This window comes from Melospiza melodia, chromosome 8 (genome assembly GCF_035770615.1).
Source record: "Melospiza melodia melodia isolate bMelMel2 chromosome 8, bMelMel2.pri, whole genome shotgun sequence".
Taxonomy (NCBI): domain Eukaryota; kingdom Metazoa; phylum Chordata; class Aves; order Passeriformes; family Passerellidae; genus Melospiza; species Melospiza melodia.
The window spans coordinates 30,590,172-30,608,220 of record NC_086201.1 but is presented as its reverse complement, the minus strand read 5'-3'; the positions used below and the strand labels follow the sequence as shown (position 1 = coordinate 30,608,220).

At 37.0% G+C, this 18,049-nt stretch overlaps 1 protein-coding gene across 3 annotated transcripts in view; it reads right to left on the bottom strand.

The window, feature by feature from the left end:
* Positions 1 to 18,049, bottom strand: part of COL5A2 (collagen type V alpha 2 chain) — a 128,105-nt gene that overhangs the window by 59,689 nt on the left and 50,367 nt on the right. The gene's annotated exons all lie outside the window — the stretch shown is intronic.

Genomic DNA, 18,049 nt, shown 5'->3' with positions numbered 1-18,049 from the left:
CCTCATGCAGCCACTGCCAACAATCTTTTCTGCAAATCAGGCTAAATATGTAATCACAATATTATATTATCACTAATCCTACGAGGTTGGTAGGCTTGGAATCAAATTCATTAAAGGATTGTTATAATCAAATTTTCTCAAATAAAATGCACTGCAGGGCTTAAGTGACAATTTCAGCCCACTAAAGATGCACACCAGTGCTCAAGACACAGCACTGAGAAAGGAGCATCCCACAGTGGAGCTACAACACATGAAAGCGACACAATTGATCTGCACCGACACTGAGGCAAGATATGAGCAAGGAGCCAGATTGTATCATACGTGCAGTGAGACTGAGCTCTGCATCTCATCCCAGAACTGCCTCCCCTGTGTGCTGCACCCAGACCTCCCAAACACTCAATGAACAGCCAGTACTCCAAAACAGCTGTCACCAGCCCTCAGGTGCAAGGTAACTTCTGCCTGAAGGAGAGCAGTGATGGAAATGCGACATACTGACGCACCAAAGAACATCTCCTTGGGAGAGGGCTTTCTGCCTGGCTCCTTTCAAAACTTCATGTGAGAGTTCAGGCTTTCAGCAATGTTGCAACACATAGGAGATGAATGTAATAAAACAAATTGATACTCACAGACCACCCACAAGCGGCAGGCCTTCAGCCCTGAGTTAGTACCGCCATATGAATTAATTCTTCTTTACTTCTATTCACCAGGGCTTTATTCAATGTTTAAAGTAAAGTCCTTTATAGCTTGTGCTCTCCTAACCTCCACCTGTTGTCATGAATCTTACTTTCACTCAGGGTAAAACAACAGACAGAATTGCATTAAGTGAGCAAAACAGAAGACCAACAAATTCTCACAGACTAAATACACAGAATTTGTGTGAAGAGCTAGAGTTGCACTGAGGTTAATGGATCAACATTCTCACTGACACACTCTGTTTACCACTGCCCTTCAGCACAGTCACCTGTGCACCAGTTTTTAAACAATAAATTGCAGCAATTTTAAAAGCCACAGAATAAGACACATGACTAAGTGTGGTCCTCTGTGCTGTATCCCTGAAGAACTACCAAAACAGATGAACTGGGAGAATATAAAAGGAATATGGCTTTTTGCCTCTGGCAATAAAATAAACACACATAAATCAGTATCAAAAGGGAAAACCATCCTTCATAAAGCTCATCCTTATCATGTCCATAACTGCACCCCTTTATATTAAAGGGAGCAAAATATTTTTGTAGTGATAAGTTTGACAAGAAAAGATAATAAGCGCCTTATTGGAAACAGATGGTTTGCATTGCTATGCTATAGATAAAGTTGTGTCAGCATTTCCATAAAAGGCCTCCCTGTTTCCAGCAGTTTCCAGCTGGCAGGCAACATTTCTACCTCAAGGAGCAAGATAAAATCAAAGGAATAACCTGGAAAAACCGGGGGAAGAGTAATCCTTGAGCTAGTATTGGGAAAGAGAGAGGGGAGGTGTTTTGGGGGCACCCTGGGAGAGGATGTGAGGGTATCCCAGCAGTTTTCTACAGAAAGGGGTGGTTGTGCAGGGCTGTACCTCAGCCAGCTGGGGTGGCTGTTCAGGCACCGCTGCAGTGACCTCACTGACACAGAGCCCCAACCCACAGCATCCCTGTCCTGTCCAAGATGCACTGGACACTATGCTATCCATGCCCAGAGGTGCAGATACTATATATATATTTTAAGAATAGTCCGCAACCAAGGATAAGACCTGTTAGAAACCAAAAACAACACAGATAAGACAGCTATTTGGGTTAGTCCTAAAAAAAAATTCCAGTAAAAATCTCTGTCTAATGGATGAGCCAGCACAGACTTCATTACTGCTGAAACAAAACCCAAGTTAACTAGTCACACTCAGATACATTTTGTAAAATGTTAGTTCAGCTTTGTCCTTCCCAAAAGCATTGATTGCTTTGATCTAGAACTGATCATTACCCGGGATAATGTAATGTATTTTCACTAACTTTATCTATTGAAAATCAATTATTTTGACGACATAAGAAAAAATAAATCTAACAATGTGCCTCTTACTGTGTTCTAGATGCAACCCAGAATTAAATGTTATAGTTTATACCCCCTTAATTTAACAATTACAAAAATGCTTTTTAGCTTCAACAAATTTGGATCAGGCTCCTCTTGGTACATTTACAATTCACATTGACTAGCTCTCTGCTCTTCTGATAGAAATTTTGGAGTATTTGAATTTCCTCCTATATTTGGATCACAAACCCTTTCTTGACAAGGAATATGCTCACTGCTTGACAGGGAAATTTTTGACACGGTTCATTTGTGGTTGGCGGGCTTTTTTGGTTTTCTTACTGTTGTAGAAGGCAATGGAAATGAATAATAAACACTGTCAACATGACAGATTAAATTTGTATCAGATGCCATGAGCTATTGCAGTTACTCTCATATGTAAACCATGAAAATGTACAAAGTGCAACAAAGGTTGCACCCACCTAAAGCTAGGTATTAACTTTATATAGATATATAAATATTAAATTATATATTATGCAAATTACATGCATTGGAGTTTTGATAGAGAAATTCCCCCAAGAGGCAATTTTCAGAAAACTGAAGACTGTTGTTTTTTGGGTTTGGCTGGGGATTTTTTTGAAAAAAATTTGAGTGAATGACCTATGTAGCTGAGTATTGAGCTCTGTGACATTTCAGCAGGGGTGTAGCCTCCTCTGCAATTCTGAATCCATAAATGCAAACACAAGAAATTGATATAAATTTGTGTTTGGTTTGGGGTGCGTGGAGAATCTTACCTGTGGAGGTACTGTAGAACAAACAGGGAGAAGCTTACTTTCAAGATCAGAAACACCCCACTGTGCACACCTGATAAACCTGATATTGCATAGAAATCACTCTGATTTGGTCTTAGAAACCAAATTAGAAATCAATTTAGAAATCTAGTAATTTATATTATGCCAAAAACATAAACTTCTTTTGGTACTACAAAGTACACCTTCATTTTTGTAAATTATCTAGTCATATGTTAGAAGACTATTACTTGACAGAGCTGCATCAAAAAGGTTCTGGGATGCAAAACATCCGTTCAGTGTACTAGAAGAACAATACACGTTAAATACTCCCAAATTCCACGTTTGGCTGCAGCACTTTAACAAAGTTACAAATACATTGTGCTCGAAGCAAACCTCACTCTGAGGCATTCCTTGGATATCAACACTTGAAGAATATAAACAGCCTTGTTGTTTCAGGGCCCCTTATACTCTTGATATTAAGCAGAGCAGTGCTGTTGACACTCCGTTCAGTCTATAAATCAAATATAAAAACTTACAAAAGCATGTAGCTCACAGGCTGCTTGTTGCACTTCATAAAATCTTGCCAATGAATCAGAAAGGTGACTGCTGAGTGAGATACAGTTGTGGCATTAATAAAGGACTAATCATAAATAAGAAATGTCCATTCTAAGAAATAATCTTGGCTAGCTGCTGAGTGTCTGGCCATTGAAACAGGATAAAAGTCTTCATATCCTTTAGGTTTGAATACAAAACCCAGAAATACCTGCACTTGTTAGTTTCTATTCGATCACCAGAAAATATACAATCTCTATGTATAAAACAAGATATCATTTGATAATAATGCTTTCAAATGATCAAACTCAAATTATTACACCATAAAAATAATTCTTAGACAACATCATTTATTGATTTTATTATTAATTGAAAGCTTTGGTTTGATATAGATCATCTCTGTCAAATTAATTGAAAGCTTTGGTTTGATATAGATCATCTCTGTATGCTCTCAGGTACATCTGCAGAAATCACACTCTCCATAATGACTACACAGCACTTAGCAATTACATTTCAAGGTCTGATTCAAACAATATTTCAATTTATGCTGCTAATCTAATATTTTCTCAACTATTATGTTAGTAGGGCAGTCACTGCTCATTTTTAAAGAAATAATATTAGATATGCAATTAGAGTTCAGCATATCAATTGGATTCTGATCATATTAAATTATTTCTCTCAAAAATAATTTAAATTCTGTATAATTTCTTAGTGTGTTTTCTTATTATCCATAATGTAATTTACTTGAGACTTGTGCCTCATCACACTTGGTTCCAGGACTCTTACAACTGGAAAGGAAGTTATTTGTACTAGAGCTGATCTCTGAGGACTTTCCACAGATCCAGGTAAATATCACTTGAAGCCCAAGCACTAAATCTCTCTATAAGAAGCAGTGCAACCTCCCAAGTTATAATGGCACCCAGGATCCCTGGCCACTATTAGAGAATAACCACATTGTACTCAGCCTTCAAAAAACCCCCAAACAATCATAGGACAAAGTTTCAAGTCAATGTGAATATTGATTTAATGTAAAAATTTCAAACTCTAAGTAACAGAAATCACTGCTGAGCTTTAGCACTGAAGCACTAAAGAATAATAAAAATTCTGTCTTGTTAGGAAATGAGAGTGGGGATACCAGACAAGACTTTTCAGTCTGCATCTCTGAGACCCCAAGACTTCCAGCCATGACATTGGATCACACCAGACATGCTAGACCACACTGGCATTATCCAGGAGCACAGATGGGAACCAAGTGTCCACAAGAACCTCCCTGAGAGACCACATTCTCCAGCTTGATAGGCGAGGAGCCACCAAAAAACTAAAAGGTAGCTTTAACAATTCTGGAAGAACTAGGATAATGAGGCACACTACATTTTTCAATAGTGATGTAATCAATAAAAACAAAGAATAATGAGCTTGAGGGTGAAGTGGTGAGAGGGAATGAAGTATGAGATAAAGGTCAGTTAACGGATGGTCTAAGAATTACTTTCACCTCCAAATGCAAGAACCCACTGAATAATCTTTCAGAAATTTAACAAAGTGCTACAGAAATTTCTGTATTTATATTTGGACAACATGATTTATTTTTACTCCAAACTATATAATTTTATAGGATCCTTTATTGGTGCTATGGAATAAGTAGTTCACTCAAATACTTAGGAAGAATTATTCTTTAAATACTGGAGAAAAGCTCTGGGATGAATCCCATGGCTTACAGATGAACATCACACTGTGATTTGATGTTCATATAGTGAACATAACTTCATAGTGGTGAAATTCCCTCTTCAGCATGGACTGACCACTTATGCTTAAAAATAGTAAATACACAAGGACCTCCAACCTTTTGTATTCACTGTGTGTGTATATATATATATATTTTTATCTATATTATATTAACATCTATAGAACTGAGCAATGTTTGTTCCATGTTTGCCTTCTGAAACTCCAGTTCCAACCTGGAGTCACAATACATGGCACAGACACTAAGCAGTTATTCAAACAGCACGAGGTTCAGCCTTAACACATCTGTGTTATAATGCTCCTTTCAACACTAGGAACTTTCCCATCTCCACAAATAAGAAATTACTTTAGCCACCACAGGTAATAAAAGAGGGAAGCCAAATTTCCTCATTTAATCACAATGATCTGTGAGAATACATGGTCCAGGATTTGAAATCCAGGTTAAGGTTTGTGGATGTTGAAAAGAGTCATTCCTGAGTATTTTCATAACCAGTGATTTCTACAAATTTCTTAGCACACAGGGCAACATGGGATACCCAACCTGAGCCTAATTTGCAGTGCCTAACAAAGCAGCCCTAAGTGATAAATTCCATCTCCTGCTAAGTCAATTAGAGAGCAGCAGGAGGGTATTTAAGATCTGTGGAGGAGATCTTACCTGCCCAGGCAGATGCAGTTTCTCCATGGACATCTCCAAACACACCTGCACTCTGCTTGCAGGGTGAGCTCAAGCCTGGAGCAGTTCCAGCACAAATCCCAGAGCAAGGCTGGAATGGCACAGAGCCAGCAGGATGCTGAGCCCCAGACTGCAGCAAGCCAGCAGCTCCTCTGGGAGCTGCCTGGATACCCAGGCCAATGGAACAGCTTGGAGAGTCAGCATACTAAGCTTTATGAAATAATTAGTCTCTAATCACCAAATCAGACTGGCTACTTTTTTCCCTACCAGAGATGCTTATTGCCACTTTGGAATGTAAAAGCTTTCATACATGTAAACTGGGTATTTTCAACAAAACTGCCATTTTTTAGATTGTCAGCATATGCTCTGCAGGATGCTTTCATCTCAACAGTATGAGTCAATAAAACAGAAATACTGACATCTACTTTCATAAATGCAGAAACCAAGACATTGACCTGTGCCTACAAAGACCCACTGGGAATGTCAGATCTCACAAAACAGTCCAAAAACAACTTGACAAGAATGAGAGGTAACCAATGACTTCTTCAATATACAAAAAAGCATATTGTCCTCTGAAATTGATGCACCATTGCCTGTGCTGCAATAATAGACAAGTCCCTTTCTAAATCAAACCCTAAAATCTGCCTTAATTATCCTTCAATGATTCTCATTCTTCAAGAAAATCTGTTCCAAAAGCATTAAAACTGATTCTTCTAACAAAGCATTTCTGAAAAGCAACTAGACTTAAACTAGTTTAAACTACCATAATTGTGTTTGTTTAAGGTAAGATTAACTCAACACCTTCAGACTTCTATTCAATTATTACAGATGTATTTCTTGGCTCTCAGATCCCAAGTGGTTCAAAACCACCTGTACAACAATTCTTTCATTTTCCTTCAGTGGATGACTGGTAAACCTCTGATCAATACTTTCAATAAGCACTTTCACATAAATTTCCATCCTCACAGAAAGCTTGCCAAACCCAAGAGACAAAAGAGCTTCTGTGCAACATTTTATATCTATTTTTATGCCACAGGAGATCATTTTTCTAGGCTGAAAGTGGTAGTTTCCTGCCAGATCCACCCACTCATTCTGTAGCTTCTCATGGTGAACACTTCAAAATACCCAGAGGAGGAACTCTGGTTTAAAACAGATTAAAGAACTTTATCTAAAAAAAACATTGCTCAATGTTTTGCAACCTGAAGTTCCAGTACACATCAATCTTCTGCATCAGCTCTTCACCCTAACACACATGAAAATTGCCCTCTACAGACCATTACTGATGCTCAGTATTTGATTTTCAATTTTTAGTCCATTTTCCTTGATCTCTCTGTAAATTTAGATTGCTTCAGTTGCCCCATCATTAAGTGTAATAAATATATCTAGAAAAATTCTACTACCATTAACAAATTATTTAGAATAAACTTTAAGTTGACTACATCAAATAAAAACTACCCTTTTCTTGAGTGTGTGAGTGTGTGTGAAGGAGCCTGAAATAACACTTTGAAAAACACTTACCCCATGACATAAGCAACTTTTATGATATAGGAATCCCTCCACAGAAGTTACCCATAACTTAGGGTCAAAAAGGAGGCAGCACATATCAGCTTTTTTTTGTACTGCAAATAGGTGGTGAGGGCTTAAAATTTAAATGCATTCCTCAAATTTTCTCTGTGTACAGCACGTAGCATATTTTAAATTATTTACTCAATTTATTTGCAATCTTCATGTCCGTTGTAAGCATAATGAATACATGCTGAGATATCCAACAACAACAAACCAATCATCACTTGCCAGAACAACTTCAAAGCTCTGAGACATGTAGTGAAAATCAAAACGATGCTTCAGGAATTTATTTTTCAGACTCTTCTATTTAGAGCTTATTAGCAGCTCTGCCTTTTAAGTGTTCTGTCTCATATGGTGAGGAGAAATACGTCCTGCTGCTATTTACTTATCTTCTGGCACTGCCCTAGGACTCCAGTCAATCCTACTTCAGAGCACAGGAGAATCGAACCTATTGCATCCCTTTCCATTGCTGGATGGTCGGGAAACCTGAAGCAGCTGAATCAGATACACCCCTGCACCTAACAAGCACATTGCTCAAGATCTATTTTATTTGTTAGGAAGTGGCCTCAACTGTTTTTAAAAAGTACTTTCATACATCTGTCAATAATGGTAAACAGCATAAAGTAACACAAGATTTCTTCTTCTCTTCCTATTTTAAGCTAAACCAAGAATTATCTCACATTTACAAAGAAATTCTTAAAATATGGATTTGAGTCTAAACCAGAATTTTTTAACAACCCAAAATAACAATTTCTGTAGGCAAGACAAAATCTAAAATTACTGACACAGCGGATTATTTAACTGTTTACCAAAAGATACATACACAGCAGGATGTGCAGAATCTCTTCTACAAACTTTTTCACTTGAGGTACCACCATGTAACAAGGTTACAATGTACATTGCTGTCCTCAGGTGAAGGTTCTGTTCAGGAGTTTGTGATTTCAAGGAATGTGAGCCAGTGTTTTTCTTTTTCTTTCCATGAATTAAAACCCCTCAAAAAGTTTTTCTCCATGACTTATGCATTACATTATTTTATAATATCCTGCTCTGTGCAGGATAGCATACATAATAAATGGAAAACAGACATGATCACTCTGGGATTTCATTCATTCTGAATTTTTTATGGATTTATATGCATTAAATTTCCTTCTGTCTTTCAAAGAGGCCCGTCTGGAAATGTACCAAATTCAACTTACTGTATTTAACAGACATTTTGTTCATGTTCTGACCAGTTTAAAAAAGTGACACCATAATAATATAGGAGGCCAGGACCAAATCAGGATGGTAGGGCTGTATTTTTAAAAAAATCAAACTAATTTGAGGGAAGGCATAAATATATTTATATTAGGAATATATTATATTATTGTAAATAATTCTTTTATCCTAAATATTTTGTATTTATCCAAGTGTAGCAATACAACGAGGCATCAAAGACAGAAAACTTTCTGACAGGAAAGACAACAAAAGTGGATTGGGGGGGATTCCTGGAAAAGATTTCTTTTTCCCTGTGCTTGGATGGTGCTGCTATCATGGCCACCAATTTCTAGCAATACTCAATCCAAATACATTTCTTAATATAATCAAGCAAATGTCTTTCCAATCACTTTTCCATTGCAACTTTTACAGTCTTATAAATGTGTCTACCAAACTTAAATTTACAAAATCATTCATATAGCTCTGTGAGCTACAAGCAAATACAACTGTTTCCTTATCAAACCCAGAGCATATTAAATATACATATGAAACAGGAAAAATACATTTAAACCCAAAATATTTAAATAGTTCCTTAAATAGATTTCTAAATGGATTTCGTGTATCCATTATTAATGTACAGAGGTCCCCTAAGATAACTACAGCTGTGTATGAAGTGCATAAAATGTAAATGCAGCTGTGTGTCCTGGCTGAAACCAGGTGTCCTGACATCCCAAACCTGGGCCCTGACCAGATGACATCAGAGCTCACTTCTAAGTCAGCCCCTGACACTTCTTCCCAAAAAAACTCAGGGCATAAAAGCAAAGAAACCAGCCAGGACTGTGGAAATTTCCCCTTTTTCCAACAGAGAACTGAGATGTACACAGGAGATATACCTCAGCCCCTCACTTTAAAGAAAGCCAGAGGAAAAAGCAATGTCTTGTTTGCAGATTTAAAATGCTCTGCAGTACACTGCACTCCCAACATTCTTCAGGGCCTACATATTAAAAACTGCTGAAAAGCCATTATCCCAGGGATCAGTTGCTCATAGCAAATATCTGTGGGTTTCCTTTCCTGCAGTCACTGCACCCCTGCCTCCTGCAGTTCCCATATATTTTGTACTTGGAGAACTAAATAAATATGAAAGAGTGATAAGGGGAAATTCCTGGCAGTGATAATTACTAACTCAAGCATGGGGGAGAAAAAAAAATCTACATTTCATGTGTCTTTATGACTGATTACATTCCACCATACTACAAAAGAACTAAAGTACATTTTCCAGTATTTTAGTACATATGGGAAACTGAGATATAGCCAGGAAGGCCATTTCAAACGGAAATAGCTTCAGTCTTCCAGAGTTCAGAAAACTATTCCATTTTTTAAAAATATCTCCTAAATCCCAAGGCAGATTAAATCCAGAAAATGTGGAATACAAATCAGTCTGAAGGCCCAGGTTAGCTTGATGAGATTCATTTTCAGCCCTTGGCCAGGGTTTATTTCCCTTCCCATTTACACTCAACAAATCACTGCTTGTGCATTTTTTCCTCTCTATTTCAGGCTATCACCCTGGCTTACTCAAAATAAAGGAAAAGGCTGGTCTAGCCAGCAGCACCTGAAATGGTGCCATTCATGGCAAGAGAAAATCATAACCCAGCAGAGACGCACCACTGGGCTGAGCCCTAAGTCAGCTGCTCAGTTGGCAATGATTTTTTTTTAGTCTAAAACACATCACCAAAGAGGAGTTTATGGGGAATGTAGTTCATGGCCAGCAGGCAGTACCAGCTGGGTGGTGAGAGGACACCATTTTCATGGCATGGCATTAACCAACATCTACTTCATAAAGCAAATGGAACATCATAGTACATGCACAAAAATTCCAGAGATCTGTAGGAATGCTGGAGTATGAGCAGCCCAGCAGCTCCAATAAGCCTTTCATGAAGTACACTCAGGGTTTGCTCAGGGTGGTGAGTGAATGTTCACCACACAGTGTGCCTGGGAAATGCAGAGCAGGTACTCGTGGAGCATTTTCCTTTCAGTAAAGCAAAGCCCTCTGGTTTCCTGCCTGTTAAATTTCTACTGCTTCAGGTTTTCATTTCTAAAAATGTTCTCCATATGTAAAATGGCTAGTTTCTGACAAGTGGCACTCAGTGACACAGAATCATACATGTTACTAGCCACAGAGCTTACTTACAACAACGGGTCCATGGTGGCAAAATTCCCACAAAAGGTCCCTTGCTAACACACTAGGTCTGTATGAAGAGCACTTTCCTATACAAGTAATTCTTCCCCCTAGAGATGATGAAATAGCACAACTGAAGATCACATCAGCTCCCTCCCATTTTTTTTAGCTTATAACAAAAAGATGTGTATATATTTATATGTATATGTATATTAAAAATCAATGTAGAATTTATACATAGCTTGCACTAAGGCACAAATCAATATATATTGGTTGCAATGATAATGAAAGGGGATGGATGCACACAGTTCTAATAACTGTGTCTCTTTATACTGGTTTAGAGACCACTACACAGTTTCCCCTCTGATAACACATTACTTCACATAACCAGAACCAGAAGAGCATTCAAGAAGCCCAACACCATCAAGCACAGCATTCAACCCTTGAGCTGAAAACTTCCAAGCCCTTTGAGGAAATCAGTATCAAACCTCTACTTATGTGTGGATTTAATTGTTACATAAAGGAGAGCAGGTTTTATCAATTACTCTCAGAAATCATTGTTCTAATGCTTACTTACAGGAGCCTCACACCTGAGAATAATTTCCTAGATTTCAATTAGACAAAAATCCATTAGCGCATCTCTTTGTTTCTCACATACACAAAAATTAAGGTATGGTGCAGTCTAAAAATAGCTTTTTTGGAGAGTGTTTCAGACTGGTTATTTTGAAACTCTTGAACCTTATTTCTTAGCTGTCATTTACCTCTGATCTCAGATCAGTATCATCTTTTCCTACAGATAGTGAACAGCTTCGGGAATTTCTAAAAGCAAGGGTACAAAAAAGCATTTAGAAGCTTTACACCATGTTGTATGGTGTAACACCAAGTTTTAGTTTGGTTAGATATTTCCAGGTATATAAAATACTTGCATTATATGTTCTAATTCCTTCCTATTTTGAGTGAATATATATCTCTGCATAATTCAAAATGACAAATAAAGTGTAAATTAAAAATAAAAGGCAAAAGTTTTTAAATCTTCATTTTAAATAAATTTTGATTTACAGAGAGACAATAAATTATAAGCACTGACTAATCTAACATATATGGTTTTCACCATGACACAGGAAGGCATCTATTTCTCTGCTGGTCATGAGTAGAACATATTTATAATAATGGCAATAATAAAGATTACTATAAACTATTCCATTATTAAATTGCTTTTTAATGTGAATTCTACCCATTTCCACCTTGCCTATCATCCAAACATAATCACATCTGTCAGTACCAAGGAGTATGATATAGTGGATACATTACTGTATCCACTCCTCTCATGAGGAGGATACATTACTGTATCCATTACTCCTCTCATGATTTGATGATGAGACTGAAGATACACAGTGCTTTTCTTAAAACTCTAAGTTCTGGGTCATATTATTTATGAGGATTTAATCTTTCATGAAAAGAAAGAGAATTTTAGCCCCAAGCATGCAAAGGAAATCTTTAAAACACAAAATAACTCTTTAAAAAAAGAAAAAAAAAACAAGGAGGGACAACTAAAAACCTAAATCACTGGTGAAGACAACTAAAAGCTAATCTCACTTTAATTTTTTTATATGACTCATGATTTCATAAGGTTTTGCATTGGAAATACTGACACATTTCTGTTCCAGCAATTCCTTTAGAAGTGTGTAGTCAGGACTGCATCCCCTTTCTTACCAAATCACAGCATGTTCTGTCCCTTGAATTTCAGTTCCATTCATTCCCTAAAACATTCCTTCACCATCCCCTAAAGTTCTCTACTGTCCTTCCAGAAAGGAAAGAAACAGAAACACCTGACACTCTCTCCCTTCCTATCTGGGCTTCCAGGTTTCAGACCAGTCCTGCCCTATTCATGTTCTTGCCTAGTATGATTGCAGTTGCTTGGAAAAGAACAAATATAGACTAAGATAGCTATTACTATGAAAAAAAATTTTTATAAATATAAATTTGGTTTCTTAGAATGAGAGCAAAACAGCTGTACTTTGTTGTACTTTTTTTTCACTGTGGAAGAACTAGCATTAGAAAGTGCACACTAAAATCCCAATGGAGACAAGGTCAACCACCACTGGAGTAACTCTATCTCACACAGTTACCTTACAGCAAAATCCAGGCTGGTTTTCCACATTGGCATGAGTAAATGCACATTAATTATCTGGTGGTGAAAACACATCTTCTTGGCACTGAGGACAAAGCTATCTTTTTGTTCACTTTGGCACAAAATCAGTTTTCAAATATATTTCATCTGATAGTATTGAAACAGTTCACAGATTCATTTAGAATGCACAAACTCTCATTTTGGTGGCTGATATGAAGCCAGAAGCACCTTTGGTGCTGTTTATCAATATACGTGATGTTTAATTATTTAATTATCAATGTACCTGCTGACAATAAAAGCACTGCAGTTTTAGGCAGCTAAGGCTAAATGGACAGAAGACATCTATGAAATCAGCCTCACTACCAAACATGTTTATTCCTGATTTTTCTGTTTTAGACACACAGAATCAAAGAAGAATATCAATCTACAAATCAATAAATTAAGGAAAAATAGAAGTGGAATTCTTCCCAGATAAGCTTACGTTTGCACCTTTTACTTTAAACCCAGTGGAGTCCCACCCACAGCTGATTTCTAGAAAAAGGTCTTTCAATTTTACAAATGTCAGGCAAAATTACAGACAGGCTCTGCTAAGGTGACATTAAGACATTTCTGAATTATAAGTTGTCCCTTGTCAAAACTGTATCCTTAATTCTGTAATCCCTAACACTCAAGAAGGCTCTTCCTTGGTTTATTTGTCTTGACCTTCTAAAAAAAAGACCTCTGCTATGTTCCCACAGCAGCAGCCCAACCCACTGATACGTTTTGTACAAGAAAATAATGCATGAAGCAAACAGTGACCAAACCATTCCACACCTGATGATGGTGGTAGGAGACAGCCAGTACCCAGCCCTTGCACAGGACACTGCAGTTACCTGACTGCACGTGTGAACAAGCCTCAGGGAACACCAGACACACTGGCCTGCTCTGCTGCTGCCACAAACACAGATTTCATACAAAGCAGTCACTGCAAGAACTGCACATGTCTGTCTGCTCATCACCCCTGCACATAATCAGAAAACCTCCTCCCATTTTGGCTGCATTTAACCTATTGTTTCTGTGAAGTTGCAGTCTTTTAAACAAAAAAGAAAATAAAATACAAGCTTAATAATGTCATCTCTGGCACCAAATGTACTATTCAGTCATGGTTTAGACTTTTAGCCACTAACTTTTCATAGAATTAAAAATCTTAATGAGTGACACTGTTATCTGTATTTGAGTTTCATGACATTTACCTCATCTACTATTATCAGCCTCAGAATGTTCTTTCTTTTTGTTCAGTTCTAGTTTTCCATTTCAAAATGCTTTATTAGTAACCAAGTTTTAATTAACTGCACATGCATTTCCCCAGTTTTCAAGAAAAGCCTAACATCGGCAATTTACATATCAGCTGCATCTAATAATTTTCCAACCTCTACCTTTGCTCCTATGTCCTCCTCCCACAAACCATCTGCAGAGTCACACAAAACAATGTAGAGCAAACCACAGCTAAGAAATGCCCATTTAATCAGCATCAGAGCATCAGGCATTCATCATATGCCTTGATCCAAAAACACTGACGGGGACACTGGTTTTCTGCATTATCAAGCAGTTTGAACTTAGTTTACCTTCCCACCCTGTAGAAAACAACTCAATTATAAATAAAATGGAGCTCAGGTATTTTGCTGTAAAATCCTTTCCAGGTCATGAGAACAGAAAAAGATTAATGATGAGTCCTGGCCTGCTGCCTTTCGCATGTTTAGTGCCAGGTTCTGGCAGGTCTGCACTATCACAATCAATCTCCCTCAAACTGAAATCCTGACATATCAGATATTTATTTATGCTATTTATATAAGGGAAAGCTATTGGGTTTACTTTCTGCTTGACATACATCCTCACACAGCTGAGCTCAGGATTCCTGAGCCCTCATTTCTACTCCTGCTCTGGATTCCCTTACCTAGTTCTGCTGATGCATCCCTGACTTCCCTCAATGTCTGGATGTCACTGAGAACCTTGCTGTGGGCTGCAATTCCCATGACCTGCTGTGCAACTTCCAACTGGTTCACTGTTACCCTCTCAATACAGACTCGGCCCAGGTGACTCTTAATGTGTGTGCTGGTTTTACCCTGTAATCGCATCATCGTTAGCAGTTATCCAATTTCACACTCAAATCAAAAGTACAGGTAAAATATGATTCACTCAAAAAATTCTTGGCATTTTATAAGATTCAAAATACTACATTACATGAATTAGTAATTTAAATGTGGCTATGAATTTCCCTCCAAAAAAGAACTGCAGGTTCGCACTAGACAAAAAAAAAAGTCTGAATATTACTTCAAGTGCAAAGTAGGCACAAATACCTATTTAAACAGTGCCTATTTAAACACATTCATCAATATATTTGGCTTGATTCAGTTGCTTAAATATGGGTCCTCTAGTGATATTTTGGATACCAAGGTGTGAACAACCTCTAAGAAGGCCTAGAAGATAACAAATATTACTTTTCAAAGTGTGTGTGCATCCAGCAGGCTGTCACATGGCTTCACCAGCAGGTTGGGTCATGCTGGGATGTTCAGGAGTGTAGCTGGCACTGGTCTGCAAGCTTCATGCTACTTTTGAATAACCTACACACAGGGCTGGGGGATTTTTAATACTTGTAGAATAACCTGTGTTTTGGTTTGACTCCATTCCAGTTTCAGCTTGCACATGTCTGGCTTTGCAAAAACCTGATATTTGAATTCAAATACAAACATTGGGTAATCCTCCAGTTGCAAAATTATTTTGAGCCTTAAACGGTAATTTGTTTTTACTTGTATTATGATCATGAAAATAACTTACTAGATATTATTTTGCATAATTAACATGAACTATTTGCTGTAAAAATTTTAATGAATTTGCTGGTATGTCATGCCTTCCAGAGAAAAGGCAGAGTATCTTGGCTAATTCTGAAGTCCTTAAAACATTTGATGTAGCACAACAAATAATGGAATCAATTTGCACACATCCTGTCCAAAAACTACTATCGCTAATTTTTCTCAGATAACTCTTTTTAAATTTATTTTTTCCTGATTATTTCTTTTTCTGTTCATTAAATGAATTCAGAAAAGACAGACTTTATGAAGTGTCCTGTACAATCTCCTCCAAAGATCAGGATCCTATACTTGTACTGAAAAAATTCGGTACCATGCATCTATTATGTATACATTCTAAAGTATTTCAAATGTACAGACATGATTTGAGCATGCTATCTCCTTTTTAGTTATGATTAACATTAAAGAAAATTATTCAATAAATTTATAACATAAGGGGATCTTTTTCCATCATACCATGAAACAGCAATTTGAAGATGACATTTAATTTACATAAAGTGTTTTGAAACGCAATTATTTCCATCAAAGGATATTAAATACTTTGAAGTTTCAAAAAAAAAAAAAAAACCCTTAGGTTATATAATATTACTTTGTTCCTATATTATAGTTGAGGAATGTGTAGTATTTGAAAGTATTTGTCTCTTGTTTGTGGTTGTTCAGCTGGAAAGACTTCTTTTATTGTTGTTTTCTAATGAAATGATGCACAACCACCACTCGACCTGAAGTAAAAAGGGCAAATAAATTGCTTCTTTCAAAAATTCAGGCCTACATGTCTCCCAATTTAGAACACTGAAATCTTTACCTCTCCAAAATAGTAGGCCCATTCACCCTGAGATACTGTGAGGACAGCTACTCATCAAGTACATTCCTTCTTCTTTTTTATTTTTTTGGCAGGCCAACTAGAGGTCACTTTGCAGAAATTTGACCTTAGTCTGCACTAAGCTAGACAGATAAATTCAATTTCTTTTTAGCTAGAGTCTATTTAACACCTGATTTATCTAAAATAATAGCTTTTATAAAATTTGAAAGCATTTTCAATATCAGAATGAAAACTATTGCTCAGTTTACTTGCTTCTCCATAATAATAAGGATGATGATTTTGGTGTTAACGTTATGATGGGAGTTGGACTCCACCGTCCTGGAAGGTCCTGTCTAACACAAGATATTCTATGTAACATTCTGTAATAATTTTACCATTTCTTGCCTAATCACACATTATAAGAAGTCATTTAGTTCTGTTGCTTGGAAAGAAATTTGTTCCCAGAATTTTACAGGAGCAATACTGTATTTTATCTGCCTCTCTGGTCAAGTCTTAAAAGTATTCAAGAGGACTGCACTTAATTTCACCTGATTTTGAAGGACAAGAAGTTAAATTTGCTGAGTATATTTTGCTAATTTTTTTAAGAATTTTAGATTTTTTTTTTATGAGGTATCTTTTACTTAGAAATACAGCTACATCACATGCAACATTAATGACACTGGAATTGAAAGAACACATTCAATCATCTACCTTTCATCCACTGGAAAAAAAAATCTGGGTTTTTTTCTGAGCTGCTCCACAAATATCTGAGGGGGAAGTTTCAGTTTTACAAGAAAGTGATTAACCCCTGCTCTTCACAGCCAAAAGTCTCTGTAATATACTGCATGTCCTATTTTGTCACCCTGAACAAACTACATTTTGGTCTGTCAGAAGACAACAGCCAAGCAAAGGTACTGCCCAGTCTGGATTTCATCTCCCGAGCGATTATCAAACACAATCAAAGCTGTCCAGTTGCCACAGTTCGGGTACCTTTCCTCACAGGAATACTTTTGCAAGGACATTCCAAATGTTTCAAATGAAAAAATGGCTTCTGGTTGCCTCAAAGGTGCTGAAGATGACTCTAGGTGGAAACCCCCATTTTCATGCACAAACACTCCTCAGGCGGGATTTTTAACTTTCTGGGTGCATTTTTTGAACAGATTTTACTCTTAAACACTATATAATAACTTCTGCTTATTTTTTCTACTCTACAAACTTTATCATTAGTCCCCTCCATAACTAAGAGAAATATAATTCTCCACATGAAACATTTGTTACATGAAAAGAGGATGAACTGCTACACACAGTTACTTGCACTACTTTCATCATAACCAAAGAGCCCTTACAATGGGATAACACAAATTTTGTTGTTGTTGTTTTAATTAAGCATTTATGTTGACCCTCCAGAAATACAAACCAGGACCTGCAGTGTTTATTCCATACACTGGAGTGACAAACATACCTACAGTCAGAAATGTTTCCAAATGCAGAGCTACACTTTTAACTAATTTATAAACATGCAGAAAGTCTTTTTTAAAGAGCCTTGCCACCATTACACCCATAGTGTATGAAGACATACTTGTTAACAC